Consider the following 18,477-nt stretch of genomic DNA (forward strand, 5'->3'; position numbering starts at 1 on the left):
TCTGTGTGTGCTTTAACTTCCTCATCTGTGAAATACATACTAGTACTGTCCCCAAAGGGTTGTTGTAGGGAGTAAATGAGTTTATTTATGGAAAGCATTTTGAAGCATTCATTATGTAAAGCACTTTGTTTATGTAAAACATTGTATCAGTTTTCTCATGCTGCATAACAAACCACCCCAAAATTTAGTAGATTAGAACAACAGTTCTTTATTATTTCTTACAATTCAGGCAGGCTGGGTAGGTCTTCTGGTCTGAGCCTCGTTGTCTGGGGCTGGATTGCACTATTGGATGCTTCACTTACGTGTTTAGTGTGATGGCATCTGTGACAACAGGAGCTGGGCTTGTTCACATGGTTGTGGTCACAGGTTTCCCAACAGCAGCAAAAGAGCAAAGGCCAAATGTACAGTTGCTTTTCAAGCCTCTGCTTCAGTTACATTGACTAATATTTCATTGGTCCAAGCACGTCCTATAACCAAACCAAACCAAACCCATAGCCAGTATGGGAGAGTACTGGCAGAGAAATTATTCAGACCATTTTTGCAGACAGTCTACTTCAAGCACTGTATAAGTATTAGCTGCTACTATTACTATTTTTATTCATATTAATATTAACTCTCCAACATAAAGCTACTAAAAGTAAAGACATACTCAAGAAAAGCTCTTGACTGTATCTTCAGTTAGTCATTAGCACTTGCCATTTCCAAATATTGTGGGAGCCTCAAAAATTAATACTTGCAACAAGAGAGTTTTTAAGAGGAGCTTATTCTGCAGGGCTGAAATTATTGTTTTTGTTACAAACTGTAGCTGTCCCTACTGGTCTCCCTGGGAGCATTTTGCAGGTTATAAAATACAGCGATTACTATGGTAATCATATTGCAAGTATAAAATGGCTTTGACCTACTTGTTAAAATGCAGTGTGTATTAAAATAAAGACTGTGAGCTTAAAGCTAAATGAACTCTGAATAAAAACAGAATAGCAAGACCAAAGTGCTGGAGACATCTTCAAAAGGAAAGGAGGGCGCTTGATAAAGAGGATGCGTTTTTCCTCATCATTTTCCCCTAGGTCTGATAACCTCCGGGAAATGACACCATCTCAGAAAGCACTTCTGTTCTCTGCCCGACTTGCAGGCAGAAAAAAATTTTTTTCAATAATAAGAGCTACCATTTGCAAATCCACATTGTACCAGTCACGCGCTAGGTCTTTTAAGGCACTGTTTCACTTTCTCATCATGACACCTCCCCAGAGTAGGAATTATTATTCTCTTTTTATCAGTGAAGAAACTGAGGCTCAGAGAGAATAAATGACTTGCCCCAAGCCTGGGAATTCCTGCCTTCAGACGCTTGGATCACTAAGGACACATGAATCAGGATACCTGAAACCTGTAAGAATTTGGTTACAGTTAGGCAAGTTGATCTGTACAGTGTACATGTGTACATTGACATACTCATTTATTCAAGGAGTATTGAGTGTGTGCCTATTGTGTGTTCGACAGCATGCTGATTGCTGTGTTGGTCAACAGGCAGGGCACCTGAGAGGGTCTTCTGAGGTCCAGGAAGGCTTTCCAGAGGTCAAAGATGTGTGGAGGATGAGTGGGTATTACTTCAGGGGAAAGGACTGAACTGGGTTTCAGGTAGCAAGAGCTGTAAGAGCAAGAAACCAGAGTACCTACAAACAGGGCAGTTTAGCTAGAGTTGGGGGACAGTTTTGATAAAGAAACTTAGCACTGTAAGTCAGGGTCAGATCCTGAAGGTCTCTGTGAGTCGGGGTCCTTGATCCGAGGAGTCTTGAGCAGAGAGTGACGTGCTCAGATGTATCGTTGAACGAGATCATTCCAGACACAGTGTGTAAAGTGGGATTGGGATGGGATGGGAGGAGAGGCAAGATCTCTGGCCATGAGTAAGGCTGATGCAGCAGCCCAGGAAAGAGAGAATGGTGCCTGGACCAGGGCATGGGCAGTGGAGGGGCATTTAGAAGCTGTTTGGAAGTAGAGGGAATGGAGGAGTTAAGGATGCCATCAGGTGTCTGACCTAGGAGTCTGGGTAGATGGTCCTACTGAGGAAGAAAACTTGGAAGATGGTGGTGATCCGTGGCAGGTGTGGTGAATTTTGTGTCTGTGGGACTTCCAGGCGCAGATACCCAGAAGGTAGTTAGGATGCGTGAGTCTGAACCTTAGGAAAGATCTCTGGGATAAAAAGGAGATCTGTGGTCATCAGCACTCTCTAAGCTAGCGCCTCTGCACTCTGCCCATCCTTCTTTCCCCTCATTTGACTTTCTTTTGCCCCTTAGCACTTCTCATCTTATTTGCTGATTGTCTTTCTCCACTGCAATAGAATATAAGTTCCACAGTGACTGTGTCTGTTTTGCTCACTGCCGCATCCCCAGCACCTAGAGCAGGGCCCGGCCCTGAACACATCAGTCAGCCAACAGAGGGTGACAGGTGCCACTGGAGAGAAGGGGAGTTGATCAGCTCACCTTCAGAGCTGTACAAGAAGAGAGCCCAGGGGAGAACCTCCAAGGACTCCACTAAAAGGAGGCACAGAGAAGGAGGAGCCTTCAAAGAAACCGGAGAAGATGCCTCCTCACTTTGCTCTGAAGCTCGAATGGCAAAATGTTTAGAACTTCCAAGTACTTAAACAGAGTGGCTCTTGGGCACCTGACGATTTCTGGAAAACGGTGGGCAGGGTAGAGCCGAGTAGGTGACATGCTTCAGTTTCTTTGTTCTTTTTTTGTGTGTTCTTTTTCCTTTCCTGCATTAAAAAAAAAAAAAAATCAGCCAAATGGAAGCATGGCTCTAGGTGAAGAGGGAGAACCATCAGTACATTTAATTCAACAAGAGGCAAATTGACTTTATCTTGTGGGCCAGTTGGGATCGTTTGGGAGGAGCTTTTGCTTCCCGGGAGAGTTGTGTTGAGAAAGAGTCTGGGGCTGGCTCCAGGCCCAGCTGGAAGGAGTGCTTTAGTGATCAGTTAGTGGTATTTGCTGTGGAAGCTGTACGTGGGCAGTAACATAGCTGACAGACATTCTCTACCCTCCTCTAGAGAATCCGTTACTATGAGTAATAATTTTCCAGAAACACTTATATTTCATCTCTCACGCTATGCATTTACCAAATGTAAATCCTGCCTTCCTCATTCCCTGGTAACTCTGCTTGGTAACTTGAATTGGTCTCATTAGCATAGCTCACTGGGGAGTTGCATGAGGCCAGAGTGAAGGTTGACTTTTTACAGCCTGGTCATTTTTATGCTACCCAAGGAAGCTGTGACTCCATAGCTTATAAGTTCGAGCTCCCAGTTCTGTCCATAATTATTAGTTCTTTAGCATACATAGTTTTGAGACATAATCAGCCCCAAGTATTGCAATTATCAGAGTCATATGAATTGACCTGCTGATAATTGCAGAAATGAAAAGAATGTACACTTAGGTTAGCTGGTAAATTGAGGTCCCAGGAGCTCTAATTCCTGAAATTATCCTGGAAAGAAATCTGGAGGTGAAAGCTTCATACTACAAATAGACTTTAAGCCTTCAATTATTTCAAATTTTCAGTTCCATGGTGAAGAGCGATTGGGTCAGTAAAGATAAGTGATGCCTTCTGATTTAACTTATTTTAGTTAATAATGTCTACATACTCCTTTGTGCTCATCATTTTCCTAGAGAAAGGTGATTCTTGAAATTCTCTTGTTGCCCCTCCAGAGGAGGGTAGACTATTCAGTGGCCAGTGGTAATGGAAGGCTTCCTTTGGAAAACTCCTAATTTGCGTCTTCTAACAAGGAGACTAAACATCAAGCCTAGTGACCAGAAATATCAAGCTTTACTTACATCTAGAGGGGAGGAGCAGCAAAAGAGTGTAAAATGCAAGGAGCCTTGAGACTTTTTCTTGGGCAGCTCATAGTAACTGATTAATTGCTTGACCCTGAGAGTTAAGTGACCCATGAGAGGTCACCGTGACTTGAGAGTAATGATCACCAATGAGAGTGATCTCATCTAAGTCATTATTGAAATACAAATGGTTCTTTTGAATGCTAACGTATTACTCCAAGTCAGTTCAGTCATAATGTGAATTTGACAGTGGTTTGCAATACCTCTCATCCCCTTATGTGTGGGGTAAGGGATGGGGACCCCGACCATCAATCAGTAATGATTTAATAAAGTGTCTACAATGGGCTCTGATAGGCATATGTGAGAAATTCAGAAGATCCTTCAAGAGAGGACTGCTACCTTCCCAATGCTGATTTCTGTGGAAGGGGAGGGAAGGAGAGGGGCAAACAAACACAACATGCAACAGTTCAGGACATGTTCAGTGGTAGGCAGAGCAGTCGTTTATCCATGTGAGATGTCACACCAAGTGTTTGGGGCAGCAGGATCAGCATGAGAACGAGAGTGGTGATGTGGGGAAACTTGCAGTGGCCTGGCTTGCCCTCAGCGCAGAGTGGGGAGAGGCCTCATGGAGAAGCAAGGATTGAAGCGGGACCTCGGAGGACTGAGGGATCTAGGTCACGTGTTCTGTGGCCGCACAGCGGATTACCACTAATTTAGTGGCCTCGGACAATACCTGTAGGTATTATCTCGCAGTGCCGTGGGGCAGGGTGTGGTTGTCTTCTCGGCTCAGATTCTCAAAAAGCTGAAATCAAGATGTTTTCATCTGCATTCTCATCTGCTCATCTTCCGAGCTCATTGAGCTGTTGGCAGGATTCAGTTCCTTGCGGTGGGACTGAGGTTCCTCTTTCCCAGCCGTCACCGAAGAGCTTTTTTTTTTTTCCTTTTCCTTTTTATTGGAGTATAGTTGCTTTACAATGTTGTGTTAGTTTCAGGTGTACAGCAAAGTGACTCAGTTATACATATACATGTATCCACTCTTTTTTAGATTCTTTTCCCATATAGGCCATTACAGAATATTGGGTAGAGTTCCCTGTGCTGTACAGTAGGTCCTTATTAGTTACCTATTTTATATATAATAGTGTGGATATGTCAATCCCAATCTCCCAGTTTATCCCTCCCCGACCTTATCCCCTGGCAACCATACGTTTGTTTTCTACATCTGTGACTCTATTTCTGTTTTGTAAATAAGTTCATTTGTACCCTTTTTTAGATTCCACACATAAGCGATATCATATGATATTTGTCTTTCTGTGTCTGACTTACTTCACTCAGCATGACAATCTCTAGGTCCATCCATGTTGCTGCAAATGGCATTATTTCATTCTTTTTTATGGCTGAGTAATAGTCCATTGTATGTATGTACCACATCTTCTTTATCCATTCCTCTGTTGATGGGCATTTAGGTTGCTTCCGTGTCCTGGCTATTGTAAATAGTGCAGCAATCAACATTGGGGTGCATGTATCTTTTTGAAATCTGATTTTCTTCAGGTATATGTGTAGGAGTGGGATTGCTGGGCCATATGGTAGTCCTAGTTTTAGTTTTTTAAGGAACCTCCATACTGTTCTCCATAGTGGCTCTACCAAGAGCTTTTAATGGCAACTTTTAGGTCCTTGCCATGTGGCCCCCTCCATCTTCAAAGCCAATGACTAAGAATCTCTCTTACATCAAATGCCCCTCACCCTTTCAATCTGTGTGTCCAGGAAGATCCCAGTCTCTTTCAAGGGGTGATAGGATTAGGTCAGGCTCACTTGAGGATAATCTCCTTAATTTAAGGTCAACTGATTTGGGACCTCAAATTACAGTTGCAAAATTCCTTCGCAGCAGCACCGAGGTTAGTGTTTGAAAACTTGAGAGAAGGCATGTGTATTCCCCAGGGCAGGAGTCTTGGGGGCCATCTCAGAATTCTGCCTCCTACATGGTTAGATAGTAGGCATTAAGTGTCCAAGCTGGAAACCAAAGTAATTATCAAAATTATATCTTCTAATGTGGATTGCACACGCAGCCTGGAATTGGGAGGAGGCCCTTTTAAAGGAAATGAACTTCAGAGTGGCCAGATGGTGATGTGGAATTGGAGGGGCCTGATTGGCTGGCTTGTTTCATGATCTAGGCCCAAACTACCTCCCTCTCCCTTTTTTCAGTCACTGGCAAACTCTCCTTTCTCGCCCTCCTTTCTTTTCACGCATACAGGCAGGCTTTCCCAGGAGTCCGGGTTCTCCATGGGGTGCATCTGCTGCTTAGGGGCATTTGGTGGTATCTGGAGATATTTGGGGCTATTGTAACTATCAGGGATACTAGTGGCATCTAGTGGGTAGAGACCAAGGCTGCTGCTCAACATCCTACAGGCACAGGACAGCCTCCATAACAAAGAATTTTCCAGCCCCCAGTGTCAGTACTGCCAAGGTTGATCAGCTCTACAAAGTGTCTCCTTCCTGCCACTCTCGGGTCTCTTTTAAGCCTGAATGTGCTTCTCTTGAATTTCATCTGCCTGAATGTGTTTCTCCCCTTTTCGACCTCAAGGATTCCTCCTCATTCTTTGAGACTTGCTGCTACCATCACCTTCTTGTGTTGGTCCAGGTCACTCACTCCACAGTACTTTTTCATACCCAGGGTACATCGCTCCGTGCTTTGTTTTATCAGTGTATGTATAACAGATCTGTCTCTCTCCCACAGACTGAGTTCCTCTTGAGTGTGAGTTGTGTTCTTTTATATCTGTGTACCCAGAGCTCATTACTATAATGGCTTGTGTATAGTAGGTGCTCAGTAAGTGGTAAGGTAGACAGGTGGATGGATAAAATGTCTGAGCGCCTGAAAAGTTCGTAGCAGTGAACTGCCCCGTTAGTTCTCAGTTTCCCATCCCAGCCGCTTACAAGCTGTGTATACTAGAGGTAGGTCACTTAACTTTTCTGTGCCTCAGTTTCCTCCTTTGAAAAATGGGGATCTTCATAGTTGCTGTTTCGAAGGTCTGTTGCAAGGATTCAGTGAGAGAGTTCCTGTATAGTCAGAGAGTGGGAGAAAATGGGAGGGGTATTCATTTGCATAATGCTTCCTTGTTTTCCAAATGCCGAAGGAATGGCACCCCCCCCCCCCCGCCAAAAATAACAACAGTGGATGCAGGTGAGCATGGCTGAATGTGGCATACACCTCCAAAGTAATATACCTGAACATGCAGGGCCAGAATGTTCCCATAACCACCAAGGAAAGAGATGTCAAGATTCAGGTGCAGAAAATGAAAATGCTGATACCTAGACCTCATACCCATACAGATTGCCTCTGTTAGAAGTGCTCTTAAGAGCTTGAGAAGCATCAGTTTCCCCTGCGAACTGGAAAGTTTGCCTTTTCAATTTAGGAATAGTAATCAAAGATAATATAAATATTTCCATTTCTTCCCTCCCCCAAATGTAATAATCAAGAGATTCTGTTCAATCTTTAGGTATCATTCATCAATTTTTCTAACGTACTTGATAATATAATGGAGAAGTAATGAATATATTAGTTTGGTTTTAAGAAAGCTTTAAAAATACAAGTTCTGGGCCCTGTCCCAAACATAATGAATTTAAATTTCCAGGGTCGGGGTCCAGGAATCTGCAGAATTGACAAAATCGCAGATGGTCCTTACATACACATAGTCTGGCATTTGGAAACTAATGTACTTAGTGATACTTGGCATTAGGAAGCAGATTGAGAGTCCCCAATTCCGGCATGAACAGGGATGACGGGCTGAATTAAAAAATAAAAAAAGAATAGACCTGCACTTGGAGCCAGAAACCCAGCTACCCAGGTGTAGAATAAAGTAGATAGATTCTAGTCAGAGACACATGAAGGGAAAAGAAAAACAAACAGTCTACATTTATACAGGTTTTGGTCAACAGCTCAGTGTGAATCAAATTAATATGATCTTAGAATCACCGAATCGGGAACGAGAAGGGCATAAACCCACCCTGTTCTGCCCTGGTCAAATCATGCTTGAAAGTTTTTCGTTATTAAGAACATTTTAAAACATAATCAGAAGTAGAAAGAATAGTACAGTGAATCCCTATGTAATAGAGTTAACAGTTATCAAAATTTTGCTACATTTCCTTCATCGATCTCTTTTTCCTTTTGCTTATAGTTCCTCCCTCCTTCCCCCTCTCCTTTACTATTCTCCTTCCTAAGTATTCGAAAGCAAATCTCGGACATCGTGTTATTTTAACCTTACGTACCTAAACAGGTTTCTCTAAAAAGCATGGATATTTTCTTACGGGACCGTATCTCACCGAACAGCACTGACAATAACTCCTCATTCTCATTTAATTGGGGTGTCACATTTTTAAGTGGCAGGGATGCAAAAGGGTTGGTTTGAAGCCGTGTCCCATGAGGAACAGTGCATAGAAGGAGGTTGATAGACGATAAAGACTCAGGTTTTTGAAAGACACTGAGTGGAAGGGTTGGCTGGCCTGGCTCTCTGGGATCCACATTGGTGGCGTATCGGCTGCCAGCTTACTGTAAGCAAGAACTTAATCCAGGAGCCAGCTGTCTACTGATGAACTGAACTGCCTCAGGAGTTTTCTCTCCTGCAGGGGTGGAGCATGAGATACAATTGAATGGTTTCTTTCATTCATTTTGTGAATAGTTATCAAGTGTCTGCTGTGTTAAGTGCTGAGGATTGCTGTGCAGAATAAGACAGATGCAATCCCTTCCCTCATGGAGCTTCCAGTCTCTAGCACTGTTTCCCACAATGTGACATGGTTTGGGGTGGTCCAGAATCCATTAATTAACTAACATTGAGTTACACGGTTAAAAACAGTTCTCTTTTCAGTGTTCTAAACTTCGTAAGTACATCAACAAGGAGATCTCATTTGGGTGCTAGAGTTGGCACTTCTCTAAAACTTGATCATCTCCCTTTTTAGTTGAGAAAGAACAACGTCGTGGTCATAGCCTTTGGCATGCCACAGTTCCTCAGTAACTATTTTTTGAGTAATTTGTTAAACATCTTTACAAAAACAGAAGAATAGAAAAATGCTTAATACAGGAATAATAAAAGCCAGAGTGATACAAGGGATGTTTTTAACTTTTGGGTTTTTGTCTGTATTTGTTTTTCACTCTTTAGATTTGCATACATTAAAATTTACTCTTAGGTTTACCGTTTCGTGAGTTTTTACAAATACATCCAGTCATGTAACCAGTGCCCCATCCAAGATACAGACCAGTTCTCTATCACCTTCTAAATTTTTCTCAATCCCACCTCCCATCTCCAACCCTTGGCTTTCTGTGTCTATAATTTTGCCTCTTCTGGAATGTCACATGAGGGAATCATACAATATGTAGCCTTTTCAGTCTGCCATCTTTCTCTTAGCACTGCGTGTTTGTGATTCATCCATCTTGTTGCTTATGTTTGGTCCTTTTACTCACTGGGTCGTATTCCATGGTCTGGATGTCCCACAACTTGTTTATTCAATATAAATAATAATATAAGGCACAGTCAATATGACAAATCATGAACACGGTATTTAATAAAAGCAGATTTAGCAGAAATCCTGAAGGTGGTATGCAAATGAGTGAGTCTTGGGGGGGAAAAACTAATCTGACCAACGTATGCATTAAAGGGTTGTTGGTGGTTGTTCATCTTTTTTTTTTTTTTTTTTTTTTTTTTTGGCTGCTCTGCACAGCTTGTGGGATGTTAGTTCCCCGACCAGGGGTTGAACCTGGGCCCTTGGCAGTGAGAGTGTGGAGTCCTAACCACTGGACCACCAGGGAATTCCCAGTTGTTCATCTTTTAATATCTTACCCAAACCTTCAACAAAGTGTTTGATTGAAATATAAGTAGGTTTCCTATCACCTTAAGTCAGAACATATCTTTGGGGGCCTCCAGGTAAACCCAGTGATCTCCAGAGCATTCTCTTCACATTCTCTCAATCATTTATTTTCATTCGTTCATTTCCTCCCTCCCTCCCTCCTCCTTCCTTCCCTTCCTCCCTCCCTCTTGCCCTCCTTGTCCTTCTCCTCATTCTCATTCTGATATTCTCTCTCCCTTCCTCCCTCCCTTCCTCCCTTCCCCCCTTCCCCATCTCCTCCCCCAAATATTTCACTGGAGTTTATGTAACTGAATTAATTAGACCTATTTCTCAAGGAGTTGGTTTTCCATAGAATTCACTTTGCAGTTAGCATGACAGAAGAGCTGGCATATTAATCAAATGCTACAATTTGTTCTTTGTATCTGAATCAGGCTGGGGTTGGGCTTCCTGCTTATCAGTTGTCCCTTTATACCATTCTGTCCTTCTCAGGGAATGAGCCAGGATTCTTTGTGATAGGACTGGGTGACGGTTGTGAGTGTTGATAGATTGGGTGTGGAAATGCTTAACAGGGACAGACCCTATCTCCTTAGTTAGTGTTACAGAGTCCCCAGGATATAAAGTGTCTTATGAAAATAAATAAGAGCTTTTCTTTTCCTTTCTTTGGCTGATGATATCGGTACCATTTAACAGAATGAAATGATAAAAATCTTTGTTCTTTCTTAAATAACATGTTAATTGCTGTTCTCGGTATTTATTCACTTGGTATTTCTGAAATATATTCATTTTATAGACATTTCTGTCCCCCAATGCATTTTAAATCCTCAAGCATACTCAAAGTATATATATTTTATGTAGTCTTTGTGTGTCTAGTGGGGTGGGAGGGATGCTCTTTGTAGCTAACCAGGAGATCAAAGTATGTAGCTTTCTCCATTTAGTCTGTTTGCTGCAGAATACAAAGGCTGCTAAAGGATTTGAGTGCATATCTTAAAAGCTCATCAGAAATATTCCAAGCTCTAGATTTTTTTTTCTCTCTCAGCAACATTTCAGATATGGAGGTTCTCCTCGGTTGCCCCTGCTAGTGTTGCTGAATTTAATAAGGAAGAAAGAAAGATCTGTTCTGTTTTCTCATCTGTGGAACTGAGGGGGTTGGACTTGATGGGAGATGTCAGATTTATAGCACTAGTGCTGTCACTCCTTCTCCATCTACATGACAGACATCACTAATCAATCACAGCATGCTTTCCTGCCATATGTAGCCTCAGACTTCTTATCAAATCGCACTCCAGGAATCCACTACTAATCGATCAGTGTTAGCCCAAGAGATGAAATCTGTTTGCCATTGTGAAACATGATGGGGTTTAGTCTCTAGTGCAAACTTAAGATGGTTTATGAATGTCAGATCACCACTGCATGGTAGCAGGAAGATGTTGGAGGGCATGGGCAGTTTCAAGTGAAGAAGATTTCAGATCACTACGTTTATGCTCTTTGAAGGCAGGCATCATGTTTTATTCATGTTTTTCCTTGTTTACCCAGCCTATAAGGCAAACCCTTTCTCTTAGTAGACATTAGATACATGTTTGTTAAATGATGCATGAAGAAATGAATGGAAAGCTTGGCCTTGGCCAATTCTTCCCTCTCTAAGACTGCACAGTTCAGTGCTTCTTCCAAAGGGCAGGCGCAACCCTTGCCATTATTGAATTTCTCTACTTTAATTCAGCCCGTTGCTACAGATTGGCTAGATCACTCTGTGTTCTTATCTGCCGAGCACTGGCAGGGCCCAGCAACTCAGCATCGTTGGTTGGACTTTACGAGTTCCCTCTCCATCCATTGTCCAGGTCATTCATAAACTTGTTGAGTAATACTGAGGAGGGTCCAGTCTTTCCCTGCTGGACTCTGAATTCTTTCAAGTTGATTTGTGGTTGAGAATCTGAAGGTTTCATGATAAAGAGAAGAATTCTGTCACGGTTTTGGGATTTATCACAGAGGAGAATCACATATTTGACACTTAACATATGCAGCCTTCATTAATTATTTTGGGGGAACTATATTTTAAGTTTCTTTATTAAAAGGACCAGATTGGATAACTCTTTAAATTTTGATAGCATGATAATGTTACTTTTGCAGGGTAGATTCAGTAAATATTCAGTGGTCTTCAAGATAGTTTCATGAAAATAGGCTGAAGCCTCTGTCTTCTTCAGCTTTCAGAAGAAAATCACCTTTTAAAACAGAAGGCATTTTTTTCCCACCCAGGCACTGAATTTCATCTAATAATACCACCAGCTACCCATTTAGTAAATATCAATTTTAGGCCAAGCATTCTGCTAAATGCTTTACATTTATTATCCCTAAACCTCAAAACAACCCCAGGACTAGTGCTGTGAATTCCATTTTACAGATGAGATGAATGAAGCTTGGAGAAGTTACATAACTTGGCCAAGGTCACTAGGTGATAGGTGGCAGTACTGGGATTTAAAGCCAAGCCTAACTCTCAAGTGTTTCCTCCGAAGGGTACCAACTCCCTCAGTGTAGATGTTACCCCCTCCAGGAAGCCTTCCATCAGGTACCACTTTTCTGCAAGGCTGGTTGAGATGTTCTTCCTCTGTGTTTCTATAGTCGTTTATGCTCCCTTACGATGACACTCTCGATCTGTTTATCTGCTTCCTCTACCACCAGAGTAAGATTCCTGAGGACAGGGGCTTTGTGTTTCTGTTGGTTTGTTTTTTTGTGTTTTTTTCTGCCACTTTTGTTTAATGGCTGAATGAATACAGCTTTCCCAGGAGTTCTCTGCCACTTCACCTTGGTACATAGGAGCCATATTAATGTATAGCTAGGCCCGTAAGAACCTTCTATAGTTCAGAATTCATTATATTTGGGGATAAAAGATCTAGGGAAATATAGTCCACCTCTAAATGTGGAATGGCAGAGTTGCCTGTCTTTAATACTGCTAAGTGCCTTCTGCTTAACTCTGTCGTTGCATTATCAAGCTGTTTCACTTTTCCTCAGTTCAGTCTTTTATTAACTGTACTTTTATGAGTGATTAATACATGCAGATGTTCTTATGTTTATCCCGCTTGAGATGCCTTGTGCTTCTTTTTTTTTTTTTTTTTTTTTTTTGCCTTGTGCTTCTTGAATCTGAAGATTCATGAGTTTTATAAATTCTAGAAAATTCTTAGCCATTATGCCTCTTCTGAATGTCTATTCTCTCCCAACGGGACACCTATTAGACATATGTTGGCCCTTCTCAGTCTATCCTCCGTATCTCTTAACCTCATTTTCATAGTTTTCACCTCTTTATCCCTTTGTGTTTCATCTTGTGTAATGTACTGAGATCTGTATTTCTCTCTTCAGCAGTATTTAGCCTTCTGTTTCACCTCTCCATTGAGTTTAAAATTTTAATGACTCTGTGGGGAGAGAGAGGCACTGTGTCTTTTTTTTTTTTTTTTTTTTTTTAAGAGTTTCCATTTCTAGCGTTATTGTGTTTAACCACTTTAAACTTTATTAATGTTCTTTTCCAAAATGTTGTTTTACGACCTCTAACTCTTGAGCCTCTGATCCTCATGCTTGTTGACTTGTGACCTTTGACTCTGTGTTTTGTAATTTACTATTGGGAGCTCATGCTTTGCAGGGCCAGTTTTAGCCCAGGTTACAGGACTGACTCTCCAGGGCAATTTTTCATTTGCTTCTGTGGGGGAATTCTTGGCATATCATGAACAGGACCAAATTTTATATTAACTGTTCATTTGGAGTTTTCTGATTCTGCCTTTGGTTATTCATACTCCACTCTCAAGAAAGGCATAGGCCTAGTGTTTCTAATTCTCAACTTAAACGTTTCCCTCCTGCTCAGAACACAGATAGAAAGACAAGTTTCCTTGGGTTGGTTGACAGTTTTTCTAATCTGTTTGTTCACTGAGGGTGCAGTCCTCAGGGAGTGTTCCTGGTTTTCTGTAGGGGTCTACTAACAACTTGCTGCTTCTCCTTGTTCCAAGGCCTCCTATTCTGTCCTGCTTGGGCATTCAAATCCTAGCCCCTAGGGAACTAAGACAAACCATTCCCCTGTTGCCAGCCACCTTCCCTTCTACCTCATAGCCCCAGCGTGAGTTTGCATGCTGATCATTCTTGTTTGTAGTTACCTCTTTATTTCTACCACCTGGGTACTCTCCTTTCTTAATTGTGAGTCGGCTAAGCCCTTAAAATAATTTTTGTTATATTTTACCTAGCATATCTAGGGTCTTTGAAGGGTTGGAATTTTCAGGCTGTCATCATTTGCCATCTTGCCAGAAATAGGAGCTTATTACAAGCTCATAGTAAAATAATCAAATAATACACAAGAATATATGATGAAATATTACTCTCCTTTCCATCTTCGACCTGCTTAGTTCTCAAACCACCTTGCCAGGTATAATAACCTTTATCATTTTCTTCGGCATAGTTCTAGAAGCATTTTATGCACATAGAGCATACATATGTATATACAATACATGGAGATTTATTTATTCAAGCAGGGATATATTTTACCTTCTGCACTGTACTTACTAACGTATTTTGGAGTTCATTGTTTATTAGTGCACTTAACTCTGCCTCTTTTTTCTCATAACGGTATAGTATTCCATGAAATAGATGTACCATAATTTTACCATTTCCCCTATTTTTATTGGATGATCGTCTTCAGTTATTGTGATATTATAAACTATGCTACAATAAACATTCCTGATCATATGTCTTTGCTGACTATCATTTAACGTAATTCTCTTTGTCTCTTTCTCTCTTCTCTCCCCCACCCTGGTTAATTTTATGTGTCAACTTGACTGGGCTAGGGGATATCCAGATAGCTGGTAACATTATTTCATTTTATTTTTTTTAATTTATTTTATTTATTTTTGGCTGCATTGGGATTTCGTTCCTGCGCGTGAGCTTTCTCTAGTTGTGGTGTGCGGACTTCTCATTGCGGTGGCTTCTCTTGTTGCGGAGCACGGGCTCTAGGTGCGTGGGCTTCAGTAGTTGCAGCATGCAGGCTCAGTAGCTGTGGCTCGCGGGCTCTAGAGGGCAGGCTCAGTAGTTGTGGCACATGGGCTTAGTTGCTCTGCAGCACGTGGGATCTTCCCGGACCAGAGCTCGAACCACTGGCCCCTGCATTGGCAGGCGGATTCTCAACCACTGGGCCACCAGGGAAGCCCCTGGTAACATTATTTTTGAGTGTGTCTGTGAGGGAGTGTCCAGAAGAGATTAGCATTTGAATCAGTGGACTTCCTACAGAAGAGTCCTCCTGACCAATGTGGGTGGGCATCGTCCAATCTATCGAGGGTGTGAAGAGAGCAAAAAGGCAGAGGAAGGATCAATTTGCTCTCTCTGCTTGAGCTGTGACTTCCATATTCTCCTGCCTTCAGGCATTGGCACTCCTGGTTCTCAGGCCTTTGGACTGGGACCAGGACGTGCACCACTGGCACGCAGTTCTCAGGCCTTTGTACTCAGACTGCATTATAACACCAGCTTTCTTGGTTCTCCAACCTGGAGACTACAGACCATGGGACTCTTCTATCTCCATAACCATGGGTGCCAATTCCTATAATAAATCTCCACATATCTCTCTCTATATCCTACTGGTTCTGTACCTCTGGGAAACCCTAATGCACACTCCCACTCACTAGGAGTTGGTGACCTCAGCACCTTGCACGGGACCTGACACAGAGTCGGCACTGAATTCACATCTGTTTCGTGAATGACTTAATACCAAGAAGCCAAACCAGCAGTCAGACCATCCCAACTCCCCAGGAAATATATTTTTTAAAATTTAATTAATTAATTAATTTGGCTGCTTGGGTCTTTGTTGCTGCGCACGGGCTTTCTCTAGTTGTGGCGAGCGGGGGCTACTCTTCGTTGCGGTGCAAGGGCTTCTCATTGCGGTGGCTTCTCTTGTTGCAGAGCACAGGTTCTAGGCGTGCGGGCTTCAGTAGTTGTGGCTCGTGGGCTCTAGAGCGCAGGCTCAGTAGTTGCGGCGCACGGGCTTAGTTGCTCCGCGGCATGTGGGATTTTCCCAGAGCAGGGCTCGAACCTGGGTCCCCTGAATTGGGAGGCGGATTCTTAACCACTGAGCCACCAGGGAAGTCCCAGGAAATGTATTTTGATTTCATTAATAACACTAGCTCTTGACTATCCAATAGTCTGCAGCTATTGAGCGGGCACAGCATGTGGTCCAGATGTGAGCTAATACCATCTTTACAACAACCTTGTGAGATGGGAGATTTCATGATCATGCTTTACAGACAAGGAAACTAAGGCACAGGTTACATAACTAGTAAGAGGCGGAGGCTATCACTGAAACACCTGGCCTCTTGAATACCGCCTTTTAATTAACACTTGTCACAGCTAACATAGGCTGTATCATTGTTCATTCCTTTGTTTATTCATTCATTTATTCCGTCCACAAATATTTACTGAGAGCTCACAGTGTTCCAGGCAGGAAGTAATAACAGTGTGATGAGGAATGGAAACACCCCAACTGTGGTGGAATTTACAGTGTAAAGGGAGAGACAGATAAAGCAAAACAAAAAACAAAAAAAAAAACAAGTGAAACTGTGATGAGTGCCCCGGAAGGGGGTAATAATGGGGAGAATTTAGAAGCACCTAGCTGGGGGGTTCTTCCCAGCAGTAGAGGGTCTCCAAATCTGTGATAAGTTGGATGAGCCTTGAAGGACGAGTCAGATGGAAGGGGTTCCCGGCCTTCCTCGTGTATTCTGCTGTACACCATAATTTTGCTTTTGCAGCCACTGCCAGCTCTGGGGACCTCCACGTGCAAGGGCCAGAGGGCCTGTGTCCTTCTGCTTCTGAGGAAAGGTGGCTGAACCCCACCCCCACCCCCCACCGCCATCAGCCTTTTCTAATTTTAAAGCAGTAGCTCCCTTGATTGAAATCTCAATTTGGGAACAGGCCTAGGATTGGCCTGGAGCTTGGAATTTTCACCAATAAGCGCAGCGGTAGGGGGGGAGGCGTCCCTTTAAGCAGCTGGGAGGCAGCCTGGAGAGCTGGAAGCGTCCCTCCTGGGGACCTGAGCGATTTTCCTGGATCCAGAGCTGCGCAGGGAAGCAGCTGCCACCACCGCGCCCCGGGAATGTCACCTCCCTTGCGCGGAGCCCCTGCAGGGCCCCCTCTGGCTCCGGGCAGTTGGCGGCCGACGCCCCGCCGGTCTTCTTAGCCGCAGCCGCATCCCCTGCCCCTGGCTCTGCGGCCCCTTCCCCCCAGCCCCTTAGTTCCCGGCGGTGGAGGCGCCGCAGCGGCGAGCGATGCAAGGCTGAGCTGGGTAAGTGGCCCCCCAGGGCCAGGGCGCACGGAGGGGGCACTGGGGCGCGGGGGCTCCTGGTTCTCACCACCCTCTCTAGGAAAGGGGGCCTTAAACTGGGACAGTAACCTCTGGGAGAGATGCGCCTTGCCACACAGACACTGGGGAGGTCATGAGCTATAGGGAGGGGACCTTGGGGTCCTTTTGATCTGAGCGTCTCCCAGCTTTTGCGCACTTGATTAACCAATAAATAGTAACAGTATCACGAGACAGGGATCATGTTGTTACTGTATTAGGACTTCTTCGAGGGAAACATTTAAACGTCCCTGAACTTGCTTTTTAAACAGCCTTTATTCTTTTACAGTTCATTTCCCTCAAGTACTTAAAATGTATGTATTGTTAATGACCTACTTATTTATTTCCCTTACACTCTCAAAAAATGTTTCATGTCTCCAGGAAGGTCTACTTTAAAAGATTATGTGTTTCTCCCCACATTCCTCATTGCTCGTTATCCTAGAACTTTAAAAATTCCTTGCTTTTCTCCTTGGTGGATATCTGTAATTAAGCAGCTCTGAAATGTGTTCATTTATTCTCTCTGAATTGGGGGTGGAAGTAGGGGAGAGGCCCCCCTCTCGTGGCCTTCCTAGCTCTGAGAAAAGAGTCTGTGGGATGGGGAAAGCTGTTGGGGGGAGTTCATTGGAACCCTGCTCTCCCAGGATTGCAAATGTACCCTCTTGGCTGTTGGGAGACTTAACCTGAGATCATGCAAATCTGGAATGCCTAGGCAGCTGTATCCTGGGAAATTTTAAAACCAAAATAATCTATAGGGATTGGGCTGGGGGAGGGGTAAGATTTATTTAAAAGATGCCTTTTCAGCTTCCTCCCTCTCCCCAATCTGTTTGCTCATGTGTACCTAAGGAAGAACTTGGAAGCCTAATGTAGAGGGCCAGCGGGTTGGTCGTTTTTGTTTGTTTGTTCTTTGGGTTTTGTTGTTGTTGCTTTTGAAGATGAGGCTGCTGGGCTGCTGGAAGAAAAGCCTTCCAAAATTGGAGCAAAGTCTGATGCATGGATTGCCAAAGTCCATTTCCGCCCATATTAAATTATTTTGGCTTGTAACAGCCCTCATCTTGCTGGATTACCTTTATTTGCAGTTGTTTGGGTGTTGTGTGACTCATTTGTATACTTTGGGTTCCCTGCTTTCTGCAAACAGATGTTTTTATCTGTGCAGCTAGCTGAGTAATTAGAGAGATGGACACAGCCCTGTATGTACAGACAGAACAAATACCACTTGGGGAGGATTTGGGCCTTTCCTTTTTCAAATCATCAATTGCCAAATCTTCCCAGCCGTTAGGCAATTCAGATAAAGGTGTCAAGGGAGCTGAGCAGTGAAGAATTTATATGTACAGCTAATTCTGCTCATCCTACAATAAAACATCTTCCCATGGGGCCAGAAAGTGGGGGTGTGGGGAAAGCTTATAAAAATAATCCTGTGTTCTTATTCACTGACTACCCAGCTCTCCCTGGATTTCTGAGAACCTGCCAGGAGAAACTGTT

General features: G+C 43.2%; 1 protein-coding gene across 3 annotated transcripts in view; it reads left to right on the top strand.

Annotated features, from left to right (window-relative positions):
• The window catches only part of PRICKLE2 (prickle planar cell polarity protein 2), a 338,378-nt gene that overhangs the window by 154,514 nt on the left and 165,387 nt on the right, over nt 1-18,477 (top strand). Inside the window, exon 1 of one of the 3 annotated variants that reach the window (XM_068557621.1) lies at nt 16,670-16,944. The exons of the other annotated variants lie outside the window; for them this stretch is intronic. The gene's annotated coding sequence lies outside the window, so the exon portion shown is untranslated. Of the gene's footprint in view, nt 1-16,669; nt 16,945-18,477 lie in introns of those variants that run through there. 3 annotated transcript variants of the gene reach the window in all.

The sequence above is a fragment of the Eschrichtius robustus genome, chromosome 12 (assembly GCF_028021215.1).
Source record: "Eschrichtius robustus isolate mEscRob2 chromosome 12, mEscRob2.pri, whole genome shotgun sequence".
Classification (NCBI taxonomy): domain Eukaryota; kingdom Metazoa; phylum Chordata; class Mammalia; order Artiodactyla; family Eschrichtiidae; genus Eschrichtius; species Eschrichtius robustus.